A 22,652-nucleotide genomic window follows, 5' to 3' on the forward strand; every position below is an offset into this window, starting at 1 on the left:
CGTTATCTTTTGTAAACACTATCTTTTATGAATGCAAAACTGGTTTTCAAATAGCATGTAGTATTTGACCGTGTAAAGATCCTGTTGTTGACGAATCGTACACTATGGTTTTGTACGGGGCGTCACACACTTTAATACCTGCCTCACAGATAACATGGCCCAGAAACTGCACCTCTCGAAGCCAAAACTCACACTTTGAGAACTTAGTGTATAACTGCTCTTTCTTTAATAACTCTAACACTAATCGAAGATATGTCGCATGTTCATCCTCTGTCCTTGAATACACCAATATATCATCGCTAAACACAATAACAAACTAATCTAAATACGGTTTACAAAGCCTGTTCATCAGATCCATGAAAATTGCTGGAGCATTCGTCAACCCAAATGGCATAACCAAGAACTCGTAATGCCCATATCTCGTTCTAAACGTTGTCTTTAGTATATTTGATTCTGCAACCCGAACCTGATGATAACCAGATCTAAGATCTATTTTTGAAAAGTACGACACACCCTGAAGCTGATCGAACAGATCATCGATTCTAGGCAACGGATACTTATTCTTAACCATTCTCTTATTCAATTCTTGATAATCTATACATTCTCAAAGTACCGTATTTCTTCTTTACAAACAACACCGGCGCACTTGGTGGAACTTCATGGCAGGGATGATATTGTGGGTTAATATGTAGCCAACGTGGGTCGAACTCCTGACCTCCCCTAAAGGAGGCAGGCCACCAACCGCTGGACCACATCACAACTTCTCAACACTTCATTTATTATTATGTGGCTTTGAATGGTGCAAGCATTGACAAAGGGAGCCTTTAGGTACTATATATAGCCTCGTATATAGGACCCTCATTACAAGGCTAGGAAACACAATCTGGCTCATTTCAGGGTGTCAACAATTTCCCCCATGAGATAGATTGTGTTTCAAAAATTTCCCCCTGTCAAAATTACATACAAAAGTACATAAAAGGAATCACTATAGCTAAATAACTAACTCCTATACAAATTAAGTATGTCCCATAGAATCTTGAATCTTCAATGAATTCTCATCACTAACATTGTCTCGGTCAAGCATTATGCTTCAACCTCCCTCTAGATCCTCGAATTGTCACGCTAACAATCTTCTTTTGACTTTGTTTGTGATTTGAACTTCATCTTGATTCTTCAACGGTCTTTGAGTAGCGCACAACGGAATGTGTCATCATATCATCAACTTCATCATCGTCGATCACTATAGAGTAACCTCCCATTTTGCTTAGTTGTGATAGATTTTTAGATTTCATCAACTTCAATCTCTGTCGATTACTATAGAGTAACCTCTCCCTGGATATCTGTTGTGAATGCGTAGAATTTGTTTGACTTGAGGTAAAGTGTCGAAACTCTGGAAGCTCCCCCTGAAAGTACATGGGCTCTTTCTTTCAAAGTCTGAATCAATTATTAGCTTTCATCAACTTCAATCTCCATCGATCACTATAGAGTAACCTTCCCCTAGATATCCGCTGTGAATGCCTTTTGGTTTGTATATCATGATTTGAATAACTACCCATATGATGTAGGAACTTCTTTGAATCTCTAGCTCCCCACAATCAAACAATCCACCATACAAACAATCACATACCAATACAAATCTTATTAACAAGTAAATACACATTGTGCTCTCCTCAAATTCGAGTAATTTACGTAACAAACGAGTTTCAAGCAAATATTCAACAACCATTTATCAAAGACTTTCGATCAAGAAGTCAACGTATCCGTCATCAAGCACAATTCCACCTAATAATAAGCATATACATACACAAATATCACAACTTACTCATACATAGTCTTCAAGACCCAAATTCACTAGGGATTACTCTATTGACCCATAATCATTTTGACACCATTTAGACAAGAACACAGGTCTTACAACTTGAGTCTTTCAATTTCACATTCAAAACACAATTTACTCCAGTTTGGTCAACCAAGACCAATTACAATTAGGGTTTACCCTTAAAACTCACAAAACTCATTTTGACACTTTCTAGATGATGTGTGCGAGGCGTACTAGGAAATAGTTATATTTTTACTACGAAAAACTATTAAATACGATACAATTTTACACAAGTGATTTATTTATTTATAGAGTGGATATACCTAAACCTTGCTACAACACTTATATGCAGTGTACCTAATCGTACAGTAGTGTAGTTTTTAGTAAGTCCGGTTCGTTCCACAGGGATCTTTAGCCAAGCTTAACGCTATATTTTTAACTTATAATTGTAAAAATATAAAAATATATATAAGTAGTATTATTATTATAAAAGGGGATTTTTACCGTTTAATGACCGGTTTGTCGATTTTTAAAACTTTAGTCGCAGTTAAAACCTAATGTAAAATATTAAAAATAAATATAACTTAATTTTAAGCGTAAAGTAAATAACGATGATAAAAGTGCGATAAAATAAAATTGCGATAATTAAAGAGTACGATAATTAAAAATGCAATTAAATAAAATGACAATAAATAAAAATACGATAATTAAAAGTGCAATTAAATATGAAATATATAAATTATGCTTATTTAAACTTCCGTAATCATGATGTTTGACGTGTTGATTTTAGTTTGATTTTAGTTTTATTACCATGGGTTAATTTTCCTTTGTCCTGGATTATTCGATATGTCCATACGGATTTGTCCATAATAGTCCATCAGTCATAATCATAAAGTGCGAAAGTCTTCGTCAAATTATTCTTATTCCCGAAGTCAAATATTTCAACTAATTGGGGATTCGAATTGTAACAAGGTCTTAATACTTTGTTTAATGAATATACCAGGTTATCGACTGCGTGTAGTCCAAGGTTTTACTACTTTGTTAACAATTACACCAATTACCCTTGAATGTAATCCACCCCTGTTTCAACAAGTCTATTAACTATTAATCCAGTTCCGTGTCCGGTAAAATGAACAATTATTGGTATTTATAGATATCCCGCCCACCGTACCCAGTCAAGCGTATGTGGTTATATATAAATACGTCAAATTATAAGTCTATATATTAAATCAACGAGGTATTATTTAGTTAATATAAAACCCATTAATAGCCCATAGTCTAATTTCTACAAGTGTCGTTCTTTTATCCAAACCCCAATTATGGTCCAAAGCCCAATTACCCAATTTTAATATTTAGCCCAACATCACGATTACTTCGGCATTAAATAAGCATAATAATAACTTAGCTACGAGACATTAATTTAAAAAGGTTGAACATAACTTACAATGATTAATAATAGCGTGGCGTTACACGGACAGAATTTCGACTTACACCCTTACAACATTCGCTAACATACCCTTATTATTAGAATTTAAAATTAAAATATGATATATATATATATATATATATATATATATATATATATATATATATATATATATATATATATATATATATATGTATACGAGTGAGAGATAGATGGAAAAGATATTTTAAGATCGCTCAAAACTGCGAAATTTATAGGCATGTGGCCACAAAAAGTGGCCCATGCGATCGCATGGAAATCCTTCTTCAAAGCCATGCCATCGCATGGCCAGCTGGGACAGCTCAACTTGCTTTGTTTTCTTTCTTGCCGACGGTTTTTATAAATAAATATAATATATAAATAATTTTAAGAATTATTTAAATATTATATTATATTTATGTGCATAGTTGACTTGTAATTTTTAGTCCGTTGCGTCGAGCGTTGAGAGTTGATTTTGGTCCCGGTTCTGGATTTTCGAACGTCCTTGCGTATAATTTAATATCTTGTACTTTGCGTTTTGCGTCTTGTAATCTTGTAATTTCGAGACGTTTCTCATCAATAATTTGAACCACTTTGATTGTACTTTGTACTTTTGAGCTTTTTGATCGTTTGCGTCTTCAATTCGTCGAATCTGTCTTTTGTCTTCACCTTTTATTATTTAAACGAATATTGCTTGTAAATAGAACAATTGCAACTAAAAGCTTGTCTTTCTTGAGGGATAATGTTATGAAATATATGTTCGTTTTTAGCATTATCACTAGACCAAACAAAGACTTGTATACATACGTCTTTCAAATCAAAAGTTCCAACAACTCAACTTGTACAAATCAATTTCTCAAAGAAAACATACATAAATCAAGTTTTTGACTTAGACTCAAATAATTCACAAGTCACTAGCTTTGAGTTTGATTAGTTCATCTTTTGCACAAGACCCAATTTCATGAGCCCTAACCCTAATTTTGAATTAGGGTTTCAAAGATGTCAAAACCCTTAATTCTAACAATAACCACATCATCTAACTACGAATTTCCAAGTTAAAAGAACTAATTGTTCATACCTTAAGCTAGGGTTTTCAAAACCCCCAAATCTCACAAGAAGATGAAGAAAATATGAGAAACAAGACTTTCAATGGTGCTAGCAAGTGTCTACAAGGTTGATTCCATCATATGATTAGTTCCATGAGAAAGATTCAAGAGATATGAGCTAGTTCACCCAAAATTGCCACCTTCTCCCTCTACACTCTTTCTCTAAAAAAATTTTACACTAGGAGAATAAGGGAGTGTTTGGGCTGTTTTATTAAACATGCTTTAAGGCAATTTACCATTTTACTCCTGCCCAATAAAAAATCTTACACTCTTAGTCCTATTTCAAACCAATGTTAAGCTAATTAACACTTTTAAACAATAAAATATACCTTATAAAAATTAGGATGTTACATATATTTATATATAAATATTAAATATGAAGAGTAGCTATAAAATAAAGATTATTCAAGGACAGCTCTTGATGGAGGTTGAACATGTGCACCATTTGAGTTTGGGATCAGTTACATGATGGTAAAACTCTAAGGATGTGCAAGGTCAAATAATTAAATAACGTCATTAAAAACCTTAACAAGATAAAAAGATCCTGATAAAGATGAAGAAAATGAAGAAAACTCTATGATACGATGAGAAAAGAAAATTGAATTCATAATAGTAGAGAGACTACAAATGGGAAAAAGGAATTGTGCAATCCACTAATCAAGAGACAGTAAAAAGAAGGCGTAGAAGTTTAAGATGTTATAAGGAGTATGAAGCAACCAATAAACAAAATTAATAGGAACACTATAGTGACATTATTTAGACTATATAGCTTAAAATGGAACAAAAGTGAAAATATGTAACCTATTTATAGTTTTATCCCTATAATATGATTATAATACGATTATGTTGTTTATACGTAGTATTATTTATAGTTGTTTATACGGTAAAAATCAAATTAAAAAAAAAATCGAACTAGTATTGATCGAACCGTTTAAAATCGAATCCGGAAAAGACCGAGCTCGAATCCAAAATAAAACCGAAATCGAACCGAAAAACCGGTTGAAAACCCAAAAAACCAATTCCGAACATTAAAACCGACAAAAACGGATTCGGAAAAACTGAAACCGCAACAATTTTTTTTTTTTTTTTTCTTTCAAGAAACAGATGATTTTTCTATAACCGAAAACAAGAAAAAACTGGTTTTTTTCACCTCTACTTCATAGTTAGACTTGAATAAAAAAATTTCTAATGAACGAAGTGTAGGCTAAGGCAACCAATTTAGCCAAACTACTGATGGGAAAATGGTCACAACGGGCAAACTACAAAGCGGAAACAAACCCGTTTGACAAGCATTTTCCGACCCGTATGAACCCGTGAGGAAACTAACAAATAAGGTATACCACAATCACCACAAATCAGCCCCAATTCTGTCCCAAATCAGCAAATACGAAATAACAAAGCACACACAATACACACGAGACTTTTTACGTGAAAAACCCCTCAAAATCGAGAGTAAAAACTACGGGACTCGTAAGCCACTTAAATTCCACTATCATCAACAAGGAGAGCAATACAATAATCCTTCTCTAGATCAACTAGAGGTATACAACATCATCATACTCTTGAACAACAATAATCAACAAGTATATGAAGAAATTAAAGACAAAAGAGTAATAACATCACTCAAAATTCTGCTACTGTTCGACCTGCTGTAACTTGAGCTACAGACCTCTTTAGACGAATTCAACGGTTGAAAACATTGGCACTGATGTCAGGAAGACACAGCCCAAATTTGATGAAGATCCAACGGTTAGATCTCCGGGGATCGTCTCTTTTCTGTCCTGCTGTCACTGCAGACGGAAATGGAGTTTTTTTCACTCTTTTTCTTGATCTCAATCTGATCTCTCTCTCTCGTATCAATTGAAGATAGCTGGACACAATTCAAAATAATGCCCTCAAATGTTTGACCAAGTCAACAAACCATTTGGGCCTAAATTGTTGGGCTTTAGACTTTGGGTTAAAGCTTCATCATATTGGAAACCCACTAATAAACCCAACAAATCTCCCCCTTTCCAATTATGAGGAAGAGTTCGCCATCCCGGCGATCGAGCAACATACCTTGAGCTTCTCACTTGCTAAAGCCTTTGTAAACATGTCGGAACCATTATCATCGGTGTGAACTTTATCAAGTTCAAACGAACCATCTTCAAGACGTTCTCTAATCCAATGATACCGCACATCTATATGTTTTGTCCGCTTATGATACATAGAATTTCTAGCCAAATGAATCGCACTCTCATTATCACAAAGAACCACATATCGTGATTGCTTAAACCCAAGGTCTTGTAGAAATCTTTTCATCCACAGTAGTTCTTTGCACGCTTCTGTTGCTGCCATATACTCAGCCTCGGTTGTAGACAATGCAACACACTTTTGTAACCTTGATTGCCATGAAACTGCTCCCCCTGCGAAAGTCATCAAATATCCAGAAGTGGATTTCATGTTATCTTTGTTTCCTGCCATATCTGAGTCTGTATAACCAACAAGCATCGGCTTTCCATTTCCAAATGTGATACCCAGCTTTGAAGTACCTCGTAAGTATCTCATAATCCATTTAACTGCTTCCCAATGCTTCTTACCCGGATTTGACATAAACCGACTAACAACACCTACCACATGAGCTATATCAGGCCTAGTACACACCATAGCATACATCAAGCTACCAACCGCTGAAGCATATGGAACTTTATCCATCTCCTCAACATCCTCCTTTGAAGTAGGGCAATCTCTATCTGTTAGCTTAAAGTTGTTAGTAAGAGGAGAACTAACCACTTTAGCATTCTCCATGTTGAATCTACTAAGCACATTTTCAATGTATTGCTCTTGTGATATATGTAACGTCTTAGCACCTCTATCTCTAAAAATCCGAATGCCAAGAATCTGTTTTGCTGGTCCTAAGTCTTTCATAGCAAAAGACTTGCTCAATTCTCGCTTCAACTATGCAATTCTTTTCATATTTTTACCAACAATCAACATATCATCAACGTATAACAACAATATAATGAAATCATCATCACCAAACCTCTGAAAGAAAACACAATGATCTGAAGTTGTCTTTCGGTAGCCTTGCTTTCCTATAACCGACTCAAACTTCTTATACCACTGTCTCGGTGCTTGCTTCAACCCATATAGACTTTTCTAAAGTCTACAAACATAATTTTCTTACCTTTAACCCGAAAACCTTCAGGTTGCATCATGTAGATTTCCTTATCCAAATCACCGTGAAGAAAAGCAGTCTTGACATCCATCTGTTCAACCTCAAGATCAAGACTAGCAGCTAACCCAAGAACCACTCGAATAGATCCCATCTTCACGACCGGAGAGAAAATCTCATCAAAATCAATACCTCTTTTCTGGCTAAATCCTTTAACAACTAACCTAGCTTTGTACCTTGGTTGTGAAGTAAGCTCATCAGTCTTCACTTTGAATACCCATTTGTTTCTCAAAGCTCTCTTGCCTTTAGGTAACTTCACCAGCTCATAAGTATTGTTCTCATGCAAAGAATTTATCTCATCTTGCATAGCTTCACCCCACTCTTTCTTATGCTCATCTTTCATTGCTTCTGAATAACATTCTGGCTCTCCCCCATCAGTAACTAATACATACTCATCAGCAGAATATCTAACAGAAGGATGACGGTCTCGGGTAGACCGCCTAAGTAGGACAAATGGGGGCACATCTGGTACTGGAATCTCTACCTGCTCCGGAGCATCACCAACATCAGTACCATGTTCATCATTCTGAACATCATCTCCAACATGTTGTGGAGTAACTGGATCCAAATCAACAAGATCAGTACTAGGTTGAGGAACTGAATCTGTCTTCTCAACATCTTTTAACATCTGATCTTCTGTAAAAACAACATCTCGACTTCGTACAAGTTTCTTCTGAACTGGATCATATAACCTGTACCCAAAATCATCTTCACCATAGCAGAGGAATACACATGGCTTAGTCTTCATATCAAGCTTTGACCTCTCATCTTTGGGAACATGAACAAAAGCTTTACATCCAAAAACTCGTAAATGACGGTAAGAAACATCTTTGCCGCTCCAAACCCTGTTAGGAACATCAAAATGCAAAGGAACACAAGGGGTTAGATTAATAATATGAACTGCCGTATTTAAAGCCTCACCCCAAAAGGAATTGGACAACCCTGCATGTGAAAGCAAACATCTAACTCTCTCAACCAAAGTTCTGTTCATCCTCTCTGCTAAGCCATTCAACTGAGGTGTCTTTGGTGGAGTCTTTTGATGTCGAATACCATTCTCCTTACAATAAGCATCAAATCTGCCAATGTATTCACCGCCATTATCAGTCCGAATACACTTGAGTTTCTTCCCCGTTTGCCTTTCAACTAGTGTATGAAATTCCTTAAACTTTTCAAATACTTGATCCTTTGACTTTAAGGTATAAACCCACACCTTCCTGGAATGATCATCGATGAATGTAACAAAGTAGGAACATCCACCAAGTGTCCTAGTCTTCATAGGCCCACAAACATCCGAATGAACTAGATCAAGTATGTTCTCCATTCGAAAAGGAGAATGACTCTTAAACGCAACTCTGGTCTGTTTCCATGCCAAACAGTGAGAACACTTACTCAAATTAATATCACTAACACCCGACAACACATTCTTCTTAAACAAGATAGACATCCCCTTTTCACTCATGTGGCCAAGTCTTTTATGCCACAACTCAGTAGAATCAACATTGTCCACTGCGTTAACAATGTTCTGGATGATCTTCGGACGCGTGATGTATAATCTTGAGTCTTTCTTGCCTCTTCCCACTATCATAGAACCAATAGTTAGTTTTCAAATACCATTACCAAACCGTTATAATAACCATCATCATCAAGAATGCCTGTTGAAATAACATTAAGTCTCATATCCGGAACATGTTTTACATTATGCAAAACTAACTCCATTCCCGTGTCAAATTTCAAACAAACATCTCCAATACCAACGATCTTTGATAACCCGGCATTACCCATCCTAGCAAATCCATAGTCACCTGGAGTGTAAGATGAGAAGTGATCTCTACAAATTGCAACATGACATGTAGCACCACTATCAACAATCCAACTCGTGTCATCATGAGTAAGATTGATCATATCATAATCAATACAAATAAAGAACTCATCTGTGATAGCGTTAACTTCAACCTTATCATCATCACCACCATCACTTTTCTTTTGTTTATTCTTGTCATATGCCTTTTTCTTCTCATTCTTCAACTTTGGACAATACCACTTTGTGTGCCCCTTTTCATGACAATTATAACACTCAACATTAGCAAATTTGCCTTTGCGTGAGCTGCTACGATGATTGCCTCTTTTACCCTGACCTCTACTATGACTTCTCCCCCGCATTTCTGTGACCAAGATATCTGACTGTGAAGAGGAACCTTGTGACTTTCTTCTCATCTCTTCATTCAAAATACTACCCTTAGCCAATTCCATGGTGATAGTACCATTCGGTGCAGAGTTGGACAAAGATGTCCTAAAAGTCTCCCAAGAGTCCGGTAATGTACCAAGTAACCAGAGACCCTGAATCTCATCCTCAAACTTGATGCCCATACCTGCAAGCTGATTTATAATACCCTGATATGCATTTAGGTGATCTGTAATAGGAGTCTCATCATGGTACTTCAAAGCCATCATCTGCTTAATTAAGAACAACTTGTTATTCCCAGTCTTTCGTTCATATAACTGCTCAAGCTTTTTCCATAAGGCTTTAGCATCAGTCTCCCCAATAATATGGTTCACTACATTATCATCAACCCACTGCCGAATATACCCACATACCTGTCTATGCAAAATTTTCCATTGAGCATCAGATTTTTCCTCAGGTTTATCCTCAGTAAAAACAGGCAAATAATAATCTTTCACATAAAGAAGATCCTCCATTTTACCTTTCCAAACATGATAATTTGAACCATTTAAACTAATCATCTTACTTGTATTATCTTCCATCTTTCACACAAGTCAAATCAAATAACCTAGCTCTAGATACCAATTTGATGGGAAAATGGTCACAACGGGCAAACTACAAAGCGGAAACAAACCCGTTTGACAAGCATTTCCCGACCCGTATGAACCCGTGAGGAAACTAACAAATAAGGTATACCACAATCACCACAAATCAGCCCCAATTCTGTCCCAAATCAGCAAATACGAAATAACAAAGCACACACAATACACACGAGACTTTTTACGTGTAAAACCCCTCAAAATCGAGAGTAAAAACTACGGGACTCGTAAGCCACTTAAATTCCACTATCATCAACAAGGAGAGCAATACAATAATCCTTCTCTAGATCAACTAGAGGTATACAACATCATCATACTCTTGAACAACAATAATCAACAAGTATATGAAGAAATTAAAGACAAAAGAGTAATAACATCACCCAAAATTCTGCTACTGTTCGACCTGCTGTAACTTGAGCTACAGACCTCTTTAGACGAATTCAACGGGTGAAAACCTTGGCACTGATGTCAGGAAGACACAGCCCAAATTTGATGAAGATCCAACGGTTAGATCTCCGGGGATCGTCTCTTTTCTGTCCTGCTGTCACTGTAGACGAAAATGGAGTTTTTTTCACTCTTTTTCTTGATCTCAATCTGATCTCTCTCTCTCGTATCAATTGAAGATAGCTGGACACAATTCAAAATAATGCCCTCAAATGTTTGACCAAGTCAACAAACCATTTGGGCCTAAATTGTTGGGCTTTAGACTTTGGGTTAAAGCTTCATCATATTGGAAACCCACTAATAAACCCAACAACTACTTCGTTAGCCCAATAGCCGATCAATTATAAACCCTAGTTACCCTAGTTCACCAAACGATTCCATCCACAATCTTACGATACCATCTTCAGTCTTCACAAACCCTAAATCGTTCGTTCCAAACTTTCACTTTCTCCAGGTGAAAAAGGCGAACGTATATGGTTCCAACCACAATAGGTGGAAAAGATCTGCTTTAGCTAGTTTATTTTCATATTCTTCTGGTTATAATAAACTATCACTCAAGTCAGATATCTATACCCATTTTCAGTCCCGAAAATTATATAAGTTTCTATTCTTTGTACAAGCTTGTCATGGTCAGCTTCGATCTTTTAAAAAATTGTTGGTATGTTACTATGCTTCAAGGCATGTGAAATATCTTGATTTTAATAGCTAAAGATGACGTTGAACTTCCTAAAGTTATTATCTTATATTTTTATGAAATACTCCGTATGTGACTATAAAAGCTTAGTTAATACGGAGTAAGTAGTCGTACATTATTCTATTGAGTTTGACCAGTCATGCTTAAATAACTTACGGGTTTTAGTCACTAGTTAGTATTACTCTTCACTGTTTTGGTCATTGTCTGCAGCTAGTTATGAGGCAGCATGTATAGTCATATGCACAATTTTTATCGAGTAATATGTTAGTTATTTGTGGATGTGTTAAAAAGTTATTATGGTTGATAGTTATTTCTGTTATCTTTAGGTTGTTTCAGTTATGATAGCTGCATTACATTTGGCGAAAGAACTGGAACCAGTGTCTGTGAGTAACGATATTTTCTTTTCGCCATTTGTTGTAAGACTCCTTGTATTCTTTTGCTAGTTCGTCGCCACTACTATATGATGAAGGTGCAACAAAGTTTCTAAAATAACAAACACTAAGATCATTTAATAACCCGCTATAGATGGGAAAGTCTTTATCATACTTTAATAAATACAGTAATTAGAATGTTCGTTTTTGTTTGTAAACTTACACGCAAACGACTGTCTATATGGTTGATTGATTGTGATTATTGATGTTGTTAAATTATCTTGCGCAATATACTTTAAACAGGCCTGAACACTGACATTCTAACTTAAGCACGAGAAACAATCCTTTGTTGTCTATTTTTCTCCACTTTAGCAGACCTCAGGTGGCACAATTGTTGATTACCTTAGATTTTTCTGACCAAATTATATTAACAAGTGTCAGCTCGCCAGTTGAAGATCCTTCTCCCGTTTCGAGCGCTAGCAGGTCACTTATTCTTGGTGAAACAGAGGGCTTGTTGTCATACAAAGCTAGTAGCAAGCTGATTCCTTTGTCAAATTGTCGTTTTTTCGATCCGGATATTGACTCGCACATTCTCTTTCTTCTTTAGGTATGCCAGTTTTTTTCTGCCAAGAGGGCTCGATTTAAGGGCAGGCTACAAGACTCAAAATCCAATGGGGCTCAATATACAAATCTACAATATATTGTATGGTTCATTTATTTATACGGTCTTAATAAAGTTACATTGCTGAGTAGTATTATTGAACTCACTTCTTTAGATGTCAAAAGCTTTCGTATACAAATGACCACTTTTTTTTTTTTCTTACTAAACATGACCCTTTAAATTAACCAACGACCATGTATGCCAAGTTGGTATACACCATCTTTAACAGTTCGTTGATGTTTTTATCCGTTTAGATAGGACAGAAAGTTGATTTAATATTACCATAGTGTTTTCATTGTCTCTTGATGCTTGTTCTGAATAATTCTTGTTTTGGTTCTCGATCATAGTATATATTTTTAAGATTTAATGTTTTTCAGTGTATCTCATTCCACACGAAAGGGGTTTCTTTCATTATTTTCCGCGCTTCTATCATCCTCTACATTGCGTTCTGAAGTCAGCCATGCGAAGGATCTAATTATGGATATTACATAGTACATTGCATCCATAATTCTTTTACTTGCTTCCTGTCGCTCAGGTACGTAAATCCTATATAATGCCATGCCATTATTACTATCATTTTCTATATTGAAGGTTTGTATGTTAGATAATATATGAGATAAACATGCACAACAAATATAGACATATGTCATATGTGTACTAATGGGTTAATTATACTTTTTTTTTTATGTGAGATCAATCAGGCTTAATGTTTCTTCTGGACCATGAACTTACAACCACTATAATCCATTCGTATATACAATTTTATGAAAACAAACTAAAACGAGCATCAAAAATGCAAAAAAGCAACACAATTAGCAACACGCACCATGCAATGCGCGCCATGCGAGTTGCGTGTTGCCGAAGAACTCGCATTGTGTGGTCTGTAACTAGTCGTTAGCCAAATACGAGTTTTTCGTTTTTTTGCTCAATCAAACAACAAATCTAAGTTTAAACAACATCATCTACTACTAAACAACGCCTGCAATACGTATATATTACAAACACACATGCAATAGAGCTAAAAACAAAAAAAGCATACACGCACACCAAGTGTTCGACGAAATGTTTGTAATAAAAAATGAATTAAACGAAGGTAAAAGTAGTTTTACATGGTTTTCTACCATTGTAGAAGATATTTATTTGTCCAATTTCTTGATCAATCGACTTATATACCTCGAATTCACAAGTTTTCGTTCAAAAAACACGTAAGTGGGTTTTTTTGGCGCGTGGGTGCGTGTTAACAGGAGTAAACAGGTATAATCATCGTTGTAGGTTGAAGTGTAACTAGGATCGGCGATGAATCGAATGAATTTTGGCAAATCGCACGTTTGGTGTGTGTTTGATGTTTTTTGTGCATGAGACGTTTAAAATTGAACTTGGCGCCTTTGTAAATGAGCAACAAGCACGATGCGTGTTTATCGTTGGTTGGTGCGTGTTGTGTTAATTTTTTGTCTCACTTAGATGCTCGGTAACGCATACCACGCACCAAACAACACGCACTGTGCATGGTCAAGAATCATTATTGCAATTACAAAATTTCATGGGCATATTGTGAAACAATTTGAGAGATGGACATTTTCACCAATTTACCCGTACTATATATTAAATCTATTATGGGCCATTAGCAATGGCCCATAATATACAATAAATCACGTTTTCTTTCTTAATATTAAATCATGCCCCGGGGTGCTAAAAGTAAAAGACGCAAGTCAAAGTCGCAAGTCAAAGTCGCCAAAGCCGATTTAAGTAAGTTTGCATGCTAGTTACGAAAATGAGAGATTTTGTATTAATTATATTAATTTTCCTTTGAAGTTTCAAACGGTTGTTTTAAAAGATCGTACATAACGCAAGCCTAGATTATTGAACACAATATTTGTAGCGTCCACTGACAATGAAATAGTGTTCCTACCTGGTTGGATTAATGTTGCTGGTAGATATAAAGCGAAAGGGGGAATCCCGGTGATTTAACGGTTTTCAATGCTACCTTATAACATCAAATCTTAAGGTTCATTATGTAGAATCGTATGTGAAATGTTTTTTGTTTGCTGTAGATAAAATCTTTAAAATGCAGACGAAGACAATCTTCACACTCTACACAATAGTTTTCATACCATGATTGTAATTGTTGTTGAAGTGTGCCGCTTTGCGTGGTTGTCTGGATTGTTAAACTTTAGGAAAGTTGATGAATTTAAAGTTTTTAAAAACGAAAATGGTTAAGGTGGTTCATTAACAATTGGTCTCACATGTATAAATTGGCTTTGAAATGGATGGGGTAGATAAAATCCGACGATAATGACATTAACACTATAAATGATCGTAACCATTATCGTCGGGTTTTTTTACCTTCACCTACTTCAAAGCCAATTTAGAAATGCGAGATCATGTGTTGACTAAGCACTATAACCATTTTTCAATTTTAACTATTTTAGATTCATCAACTTTCCTGAATTGTTGATACAAATACCCAGACATCCAAATAAATCGGCATGCTTCAGAAACGAGCACAATCGTGGTATGGAAACTACTGTGTGTGGCTTGAAAATTGTCGTCGTCTGCAGTTTAAAGATTATCTACGCCAAAGAAAAAACTTTACATACAATTCTACTGAATCTTCATATCTAAAGTTATAAGATATAACTCGTGAAAACTCGTTAAATCATTGGGATTCTTTTTTCGCTTTATATCTACCGACATCATAAATCCAACGAATCAGGTAAAGACCAATCGAGTGCCTAATGACAGTAAGGAGCACCGTTCCGTTCCTTTGCCTTCATCCGATACAAATATCGCGTTAGTAACCCGGGCTTGCGATATGTACGCTTTAATAAAATAACCATTTGAAACTTCAACAAAAAATTAAATTAAATATAATCATTATAAAATCTCTCGTTCTCGTAACTAACAGGATATCTTACTTTGTTACAATACAAAAGTCATATGTATACACATTTAATGTTAGTAGGTAGTCGGTGCAATTAATGTAGTTAGTTGAGTCGGTGCAATTAATGTAGTTAGTTGGGCAGGTGCATTTATTGAGCAGTCAGGTCTTGTATCTCGGGTCTATATATATATCCTCGTTGTATGTTGTAAATACGTATCAATTAAAAAAATGAAATTGCAGAGAGTTTAGATGTTTTACATGGTATCAGAGCGTACCTACGAGTGTTTGAGTCTGGTCTGTAAGTCACCACCACCACCATAACCACCCGCAGCCCAACCCGCAGCTATCACTTCAGTCTCCAAATTGAAACGTTTCGAAGTCACTTTCAGATCTCACCACCCCCGCCAAACGTCCCAGAAGATCCCGAATTGTATTTCTGAAAAAAACGAAAAACTTCCGACAGCCGTACGCCACCCCACGCGCCTCCCTATCACCACCAATCGCCGCCACTCGCCGGCGCGTGAGGGTGCGTGAATCACTCTCCACCGCCGGTTTTCTTGTCCGATCGTCAGTCTCGTGATTCCGATTGCTCGTTTCTGAATATTACTCCGATTGCTAGTTGAAGAAGGAAAAAAAAAAAAAGAAAAAAGAAAAAGAAAAAAAGAAGGTCGATTGCTAACTGTCTGGTTTGTATTTTATATCCACTACTAAGTGGAGTCTCATGGTTTGTCTTTTATATCCACTATACTAAGTGGAGTCAGAGTCAGATATTTATTTAGTTTCCAGAAAATCCTTATTTTCACCAACTACTTAAACTTTCTTTTATCCGTATTTTTTTTTTATTTTAAGCTATCTTTAATTTTATTTTACCAAAAAAAAAAAAAAATGAGCGATGAAAAGAAAATAGATAGTAATTTAAGCGAGACTATTCCTATTGGAGCCCGCTTGACCGACAATAAACTTAATGGGTCTAACTTCTTTGAATGGAGTAAGACAATCCGTGTATATCTTAGGAGCATGGGAAAAGCTTCTCATCTTGCTTCCGAACCTCCTAAAGATGATACTCGGGATCCGTGGCTACAAAATGATGCCAGACTCTTTCTTCAAATTATGAATTCCATTGAATCTTCGGTTACTTCGTTGGTAAATCATTGTGAGTATGTAAAAGAGCTTATGGAGTATCTCGATTTTCTATATTCTGGAAAGAGCAATATCTCTAGAATATTTAATGTGTGCAAATCTTTTCATTGCGGTGAACAACACGATCGATCTCTAATGGCTTATGTTATGAAATTTAAGAAAACATATGAGGAGTTTAACTCTGTGATGCCTTTGAGTGCTGATATTAAGACTATGCAGACACAACGTGAGCAAATAGCGGTCATGAGCTTTCTAACTGGTTTACGACCAGAACATGATGCTATTAAGTCCCAGTTTTTGAACGAGTCTACGATTCCCTCTCTTCAAGAAACATTTGCTCGTGTCCTCCGTCACGAGGATGTTAAAACACCTCAAGTTTCTGAGCACAACACTGCTCTTGTCAGTCGTGGAGGATTTAGAGGAGGGAGGTCTCGTGGAGGCTATCGAGGAAGTTATCGAGGAAGTTCAAGAGGAGGCCATACTGATAGAACAACAGAAGAACCCACTAATTCTGGTGTGGAGTGTTTTTATTGTCATGAACTTGGACATACTAAACGATTTTGCAAGAAATTGCAAACTCAAATTATGAGGAATAATCTCTCAGCACATGCTGCATCTTCAACCGTTGCAAATGGTGAATCTGTGAAACCTACTACTTCAACTGTTGCTTTTGCCGAAACAGGTAATGACACGTGTCTCTTATCATCAGCCTCCAAATGGGTCATTGATTCTGGTGCCTCAGCTCATATGACAGGTAATAACCATCTTTACTCTGACTTCAATACACACTCATCTTATGTCACAATTGCAAATGGTACCACCTCCCCTGTTCTTGGTTCTGGCACTATCAACCTCACTCCATCTATATCTTTATCATCCGTTTTATGTCTACCCAATTTCTCATTTAACCTGCTATCCGTCAGCAAACTTACTCGTGACTTAAATTGTGTAGCCTTATTGTTTCCTGACTCTTGTATCTTTCAGGATCTCTCGACGAAAAAGATTATTGGTAAAGGACGGGTATCTGATGGACTTTACATACTTGAAACTACAACAAAAATTCCCCGGTCATTAGTATGCTCAAAGTCATCCTCTCCTCTTATAATGCATTGTCGGCTAGGTCATCCTTCTTTACAAAATTTGAAGAAACTATGTTCTGAGTTTTCCGGTTTATCCTCTTTATATTGTGAGTCTTGTCAGTTCGCTAAGCATCAACGAGTCCACTTAAGTCCTAGAGTCAATAAGCGGGCTGCGTCCCTATTTGAATTAGTACATTCTGATGTTTGGGGTCCGTGTTCTGTGACATCAAAATCTGGTTTTAAATATTGTGTTACTTTTATTGATGACTTATTAAGATATAGCATGAAAGATCCCACACCAGATCCCACACCAGGTCCCACACTAGATCCCACACCAGATCCCACACCAGAGCCACCATCAGAACAAACTAGCCATTTTCAATATATGTACAGTCGACGTCCCCGTCCTACATCAGTGCCCGCTCCTGAGCCACAGTCCTCGTCGGTAGATCCTCCCGGTGAGTCACCGAGTAATGTTTCTAGTGATATTCATGATGCTCAATCTTCCGACTCTGATTCTGATATACCGATTGCTCTTCGAAAAGGTAAACGTAAGTGTACTTATCATATTGCTTCCTTTGTCTCTTATGATAAATTGTCCGTCTCTTCTCGTGCTTTTGTTGCCACCTTAGACTCTGTCTCCATTCCGAAAACTGTTGGTGAAGCTTTGGCTCATTCTGGATGGCGTGCTGCTATGATTGAGGAAATGAATGCACTCGATCATAATGGCACTTGGGCATTAGTTAACTTACCTGTTTCTAAAAAGGCAATTGGTTGTAAGTGGGTCTTCACGGTAAAGGTTAATCCTGATGGTTCTTTGGCACGGTTGAAAGCTCGTTTAGTTGCTAAGGGATATGCTCAAACATATGGAGTGGATTATTCTGAGACCTTTTCTCCTGTTGCTAAATTCACATCTATCAGATTATTCATTTCTTTAGCTGCTACATATCAATGGACTCTTCACCAACTTGATGTGAAGAATGCATTTTTACATGGAGATTTGCAATAAGAAGTCTATACGGAGCAACCACCTGGGTTTGTTGCTCAGGGGGAGTCTGGTAAAGTATGCAAATTACGAAAAGCAATTTACGGTTTGAAGCAATCTCCTCGTGCCTGGTTCGGAAAATTCAATGCGGTAGTTAGAAACTTTGGCCTAAGAAGAAGTGCATATGATCACTCCGTATTCTTCACTTCATCAAACTCTGGGTGCATCTTGCTTGTTGTTTATGTGGATGACATTGTAATTACTGGGAGTGATAAAGAAGGAATTCACAGGTTAAAAACATTCTTAAGTACTCAATTTCAAACGAAGGACCTTGGTCCTTTGAAATATTTTCTAGGTATTGAAGTCTCTCGAAATAAAAGAGGTATTTTCTTATCTCAGAGAAAGTATTGTCTTGATGTGCTCAGTGACTCTGGGATGATTAACGCAAAAACTTGTGAAACACCAATGATACCTAGTATAAAGTTAAAAACTGAAGAAGGAGAACTTCTTATGAACCCAGAAAAATATAGAAGGATTGTCGGCAAGCTAAATTGTCTTACACTCACCCGTCCTGATATTGCTTTCCCGGTGAGTGTTGTGAGTCAGTTCTTGTCATCTTCGAGAACTTCACATTGGGATGCTGTCACTCATATCTTAAAGTACTTAAAAGGTACACCTGGTCGTGGTCTTTTATACCAGAATCATGGTCATCACACTATCGAAGGATTTTTTGATGCTGATTATAATGGTGATCCTGCAACTAAACGGTCTACAACTGGTTATTGTGTCTTCGTTGGAGGAAATCTTGTATCTTGGAAAAGTAAGAAACAAAATGTGGTATCCCGTTCAAGTGCGGAATCTGAGTATCGAGCCATGGCCCAGACAACTTGTGAACTTATTTGGGTTCGTAACCTTCTTAGCGAGATTGGTTTTGCTCAGTCCGAACCAATGAATTTGTGGTGTGATAACAAAGCAGCCATTCATATTGCAAGCAACCCCGTCTTCCATGAAAGGACCAAACATATTGAAGTTGACTGTCATTTTACTCGAGAAAAGTTAGAAGAAGGAATTATTCAAACACCTCATATCAAAAGTAATGAACAGTTGGCTGACTTATTCACCAAAGCATTATCTAGAAATTGCATCCGTCAGTTTTGTGACAAGCTGGGCATGATCAATATCTATGCTCCAGCTTGAGGGGGAGTGTTACAATACAAAAGTCATACGTATACACATTTAATGTTAGTAAGTAGTCGGTGCAATTAATGTAGTTAGTTGAGTCGGTGCAATTAATGTAGTTAGTTGGGCAGGTGCATTTATTGAGCAGTCAGGTCTTGTATCTCGGGTCTATATATATATCCTCGTTGTATGTTGTAAATACCTACTAACATTAAATGTGTATACGTATGACTTTTTGCCTTGCGTCTTTTACTTTTATCTCCTCGGGACATGATTTAATTTAGCTTAAAAACTGTGAGTTATGAGCGTGGAACACTAGACGTCTAGAGTATAGCCTAAGAGTTAGGGATTTGCCATTGTTAGGTTTGATATATAGTATAGTGAAATTGGTGAAAATGCTCTCATCTCAATGTGTTTAACAATATGCCCTTTAATTACGAAATCGCAAATATGTTACTTGACCACGCACGGTGCGAGAAAAAAATATCAACGCACCACCAACTAGTAACACGCATCATGCTTGTTGCTCATTTAAAAAGGCGCCGAGTTTAGTTTTAAACGTCTCAAGAATTAAACATGCGATTTGCTAAAATTCGTTTAATTCCTATCAGGTTTTTTTGCTTGTTACTCACTCGATCACAGTTACACAACAACCGTGATTATACCCATTTACCCCTGTTAACACGCACGAACCAAAAACTTCACTTACGGGTTTTTCGAACGAAAATTCGTGAATCCTTGGTATAAAAGTCAATTGATCAAGAAATTGGATAATAATATATCTTCAACAATGGCAAACAAACAGGTAAAACTACTTTCGCTTTTTTTGATTCATTAGTTATTACAACTATTCCGTCGAACATTTGGTGTTCGTGTATCTATTCTTGGCTATATTGCGTGTCGGTATGTAATATAATTGTATTGTAGGTGTTGTTTAGTTGTAGTTGATGTTGTTTAGGCGGACATTTGTTGTTAGATTGAGCAATAAAAAAAATGAAAAACTCATATTTGGCTCGTGATAAACACAATGCGATTTGTTTGATGCTCGTTTTGGTTTGTTTTCAGGGTTTGTAGGTCTGATTGTGGACACCAGGATTTATTAGCTATTGCACGTTTTCCAGAGGTGAGCTTATTATGAAACTTATAGTTGTGTGGTTTACGGAGGTTTTGTTAACTATTGATTTCCTAAATACATTACTTGTTTAATGCATAGGTTTTTCTAAGTTTTAGTAACTGCCAACGTATCTACTAGAGGTGATAGTATGGGTTAGGGTCAATACGGGTAACTTTGGTAAGCGTTAGGTTGACTTGCAATTTGAACCACTGCATCCCCAGTAGATAAATCTTATTTGACCCTTTGACCCGTTCTCTTTCAAGTTGATTTTTTTATTATTACTCGTTTGGCCCGTTAGAGATAGAACATTACCTGGAAATTGACCTGCTTAAAGTAAATGGGTATAAATTGCTACCTATACTAGACACCATCTTTTTATACTTTTCTTAGTTAAAACTTTATAAGTAATAAATTTCCTTATCATGAGCTTATTACTTTAGAACTACGTAAAGTTATTACATTAATTATTTCAATGAAATACGTGACTATAAAAGCGTAGTTAATACGGAGTAAGTAGTCATACATTATTTTGTTGAGTTTGACCAGTCAGGCGTGAGATGTTTCAAGTCACTAGTTAGTACTCTTCATTGTTTTGGTAGTTGTTTGCAGCTAGTTATGAGGTAGCATGTATAGTGTTAGTGGTCAAATACTAGTTTGCACCTTCAGAAATTTAATTTAATGTTCTTGGGACATCCTTTAATTAATTTAATGTTCTTGGGACATCCTTTAATTATAAAATAATTAGTCACATTTGATCTGATTACTAATTATTACAGAGTATATTTCAATGATATATTTTATCAATAAAATTGATTATGAAGATTTTACGATTAGTAACAACTAATGGGTGACCTTCAAGCCTTTGACCCATCTAATCGTATTTTGCTTTTATAGGTATTATATGTAGAATTTAGAATTATTATTATATGTAACACACATTGATCTGTATATAAGCCAAAGGTTTATAAACCATCATACTTTTGCTTTTATAGACAAATTGCTGGTCTTTAATGTGAGAACCTGATAGTTTTGCGAGAGTGAAAATTTGGACAAGAAACGTCAATCTATTTAATAATTATAATTATTATTTTGTAGTATTGCTTTCAGATGGTTTTTCTTATTGTAGAAACTGTTAGGTGACGGGGAAAAACTTGTCCTGCTATTGGTTTTAATCCTTTTCTTTGCTAAAAAAACTTCCTTAAAAGAACTGGACTCATTATATTTAACTAATTAAACAAATTACAATTTTCAAAGCTAATCGCACAACTATTTATTTCACTTTCTCGTTCTCAAAATTGCTATCTTATAACGAAATTGAGGGTAAAAATTTGAGAACGATTGGAGGGTGACTCCGTTGGGAGTCCTCTGAGTGGATCATCCATCTCTAAGTAATGCCACCATTATCTTAGTTTAATTCTATTAATTTCTATAAACCTTTACACAAGTCCTTATCACATGTTCTTATTATATAACTTAACTGTAAACATAAATTTGCAGGACAAACTGTAGGCTGACCTCCAAAACTTTAAAAGAAGTGCTTGGAGCCATCGGGTGTTTTTCTTTAAATTCTTTAAATCTTTCTACATTACTGAACATTATGGGTATTTCGCTTTTCAGAATTATTAGTTGTAAACTATTATTTTTTGGGCATGAACATGTAATTAAAAGTTAAAACATTTTTATTATTAACTCATCTGCACT

At 36.1% G+C, this 22,652-nt stretch overlaps 1 long non-coding RNA gene across 1 annotated transcript; it reads left to right on the top strand.

Moving 5' to 3' along the window:
* The first annotated feature begins 11,880 nt into the window (after positions 1-11,880).
* Positions 11,881-22,643, top strand: LOC139866173 (uncharacterized). Its single transcript, XR_011765284.1, has 4 exons — positions 11,881-12,615; positions 12,951-13,108; positions 20,903-20,960; positions 22,449-22,643. It is a non-coding gene; the product is annotated as an uncharacterized lncRNA (long non-coding RNA).
* The last annotated feature ends 9 nt before the right edge of the window (positions 22,644-22,652 follow it).

The sequence above is a fragment of the Rutidosis leptorrhynchoides genome, chromosome 1 (genome assembly GCF_046630445.1).
Source record: "Rutidosis leptorrhynchoides isolate AG116_Rl617_1_P2 chromosome 1, CSIRO_AGI_Rlap_v1, whole genome shotgun sequence".
NCBI classification, from domain to species: domain Eukaryota; kingdom Viridiplantae; phylum Streptophyta; class Magnoliopsida; order Asterales; family Asteraceae; genus Rutidosis; species Rutidosis leptorrhynchoides.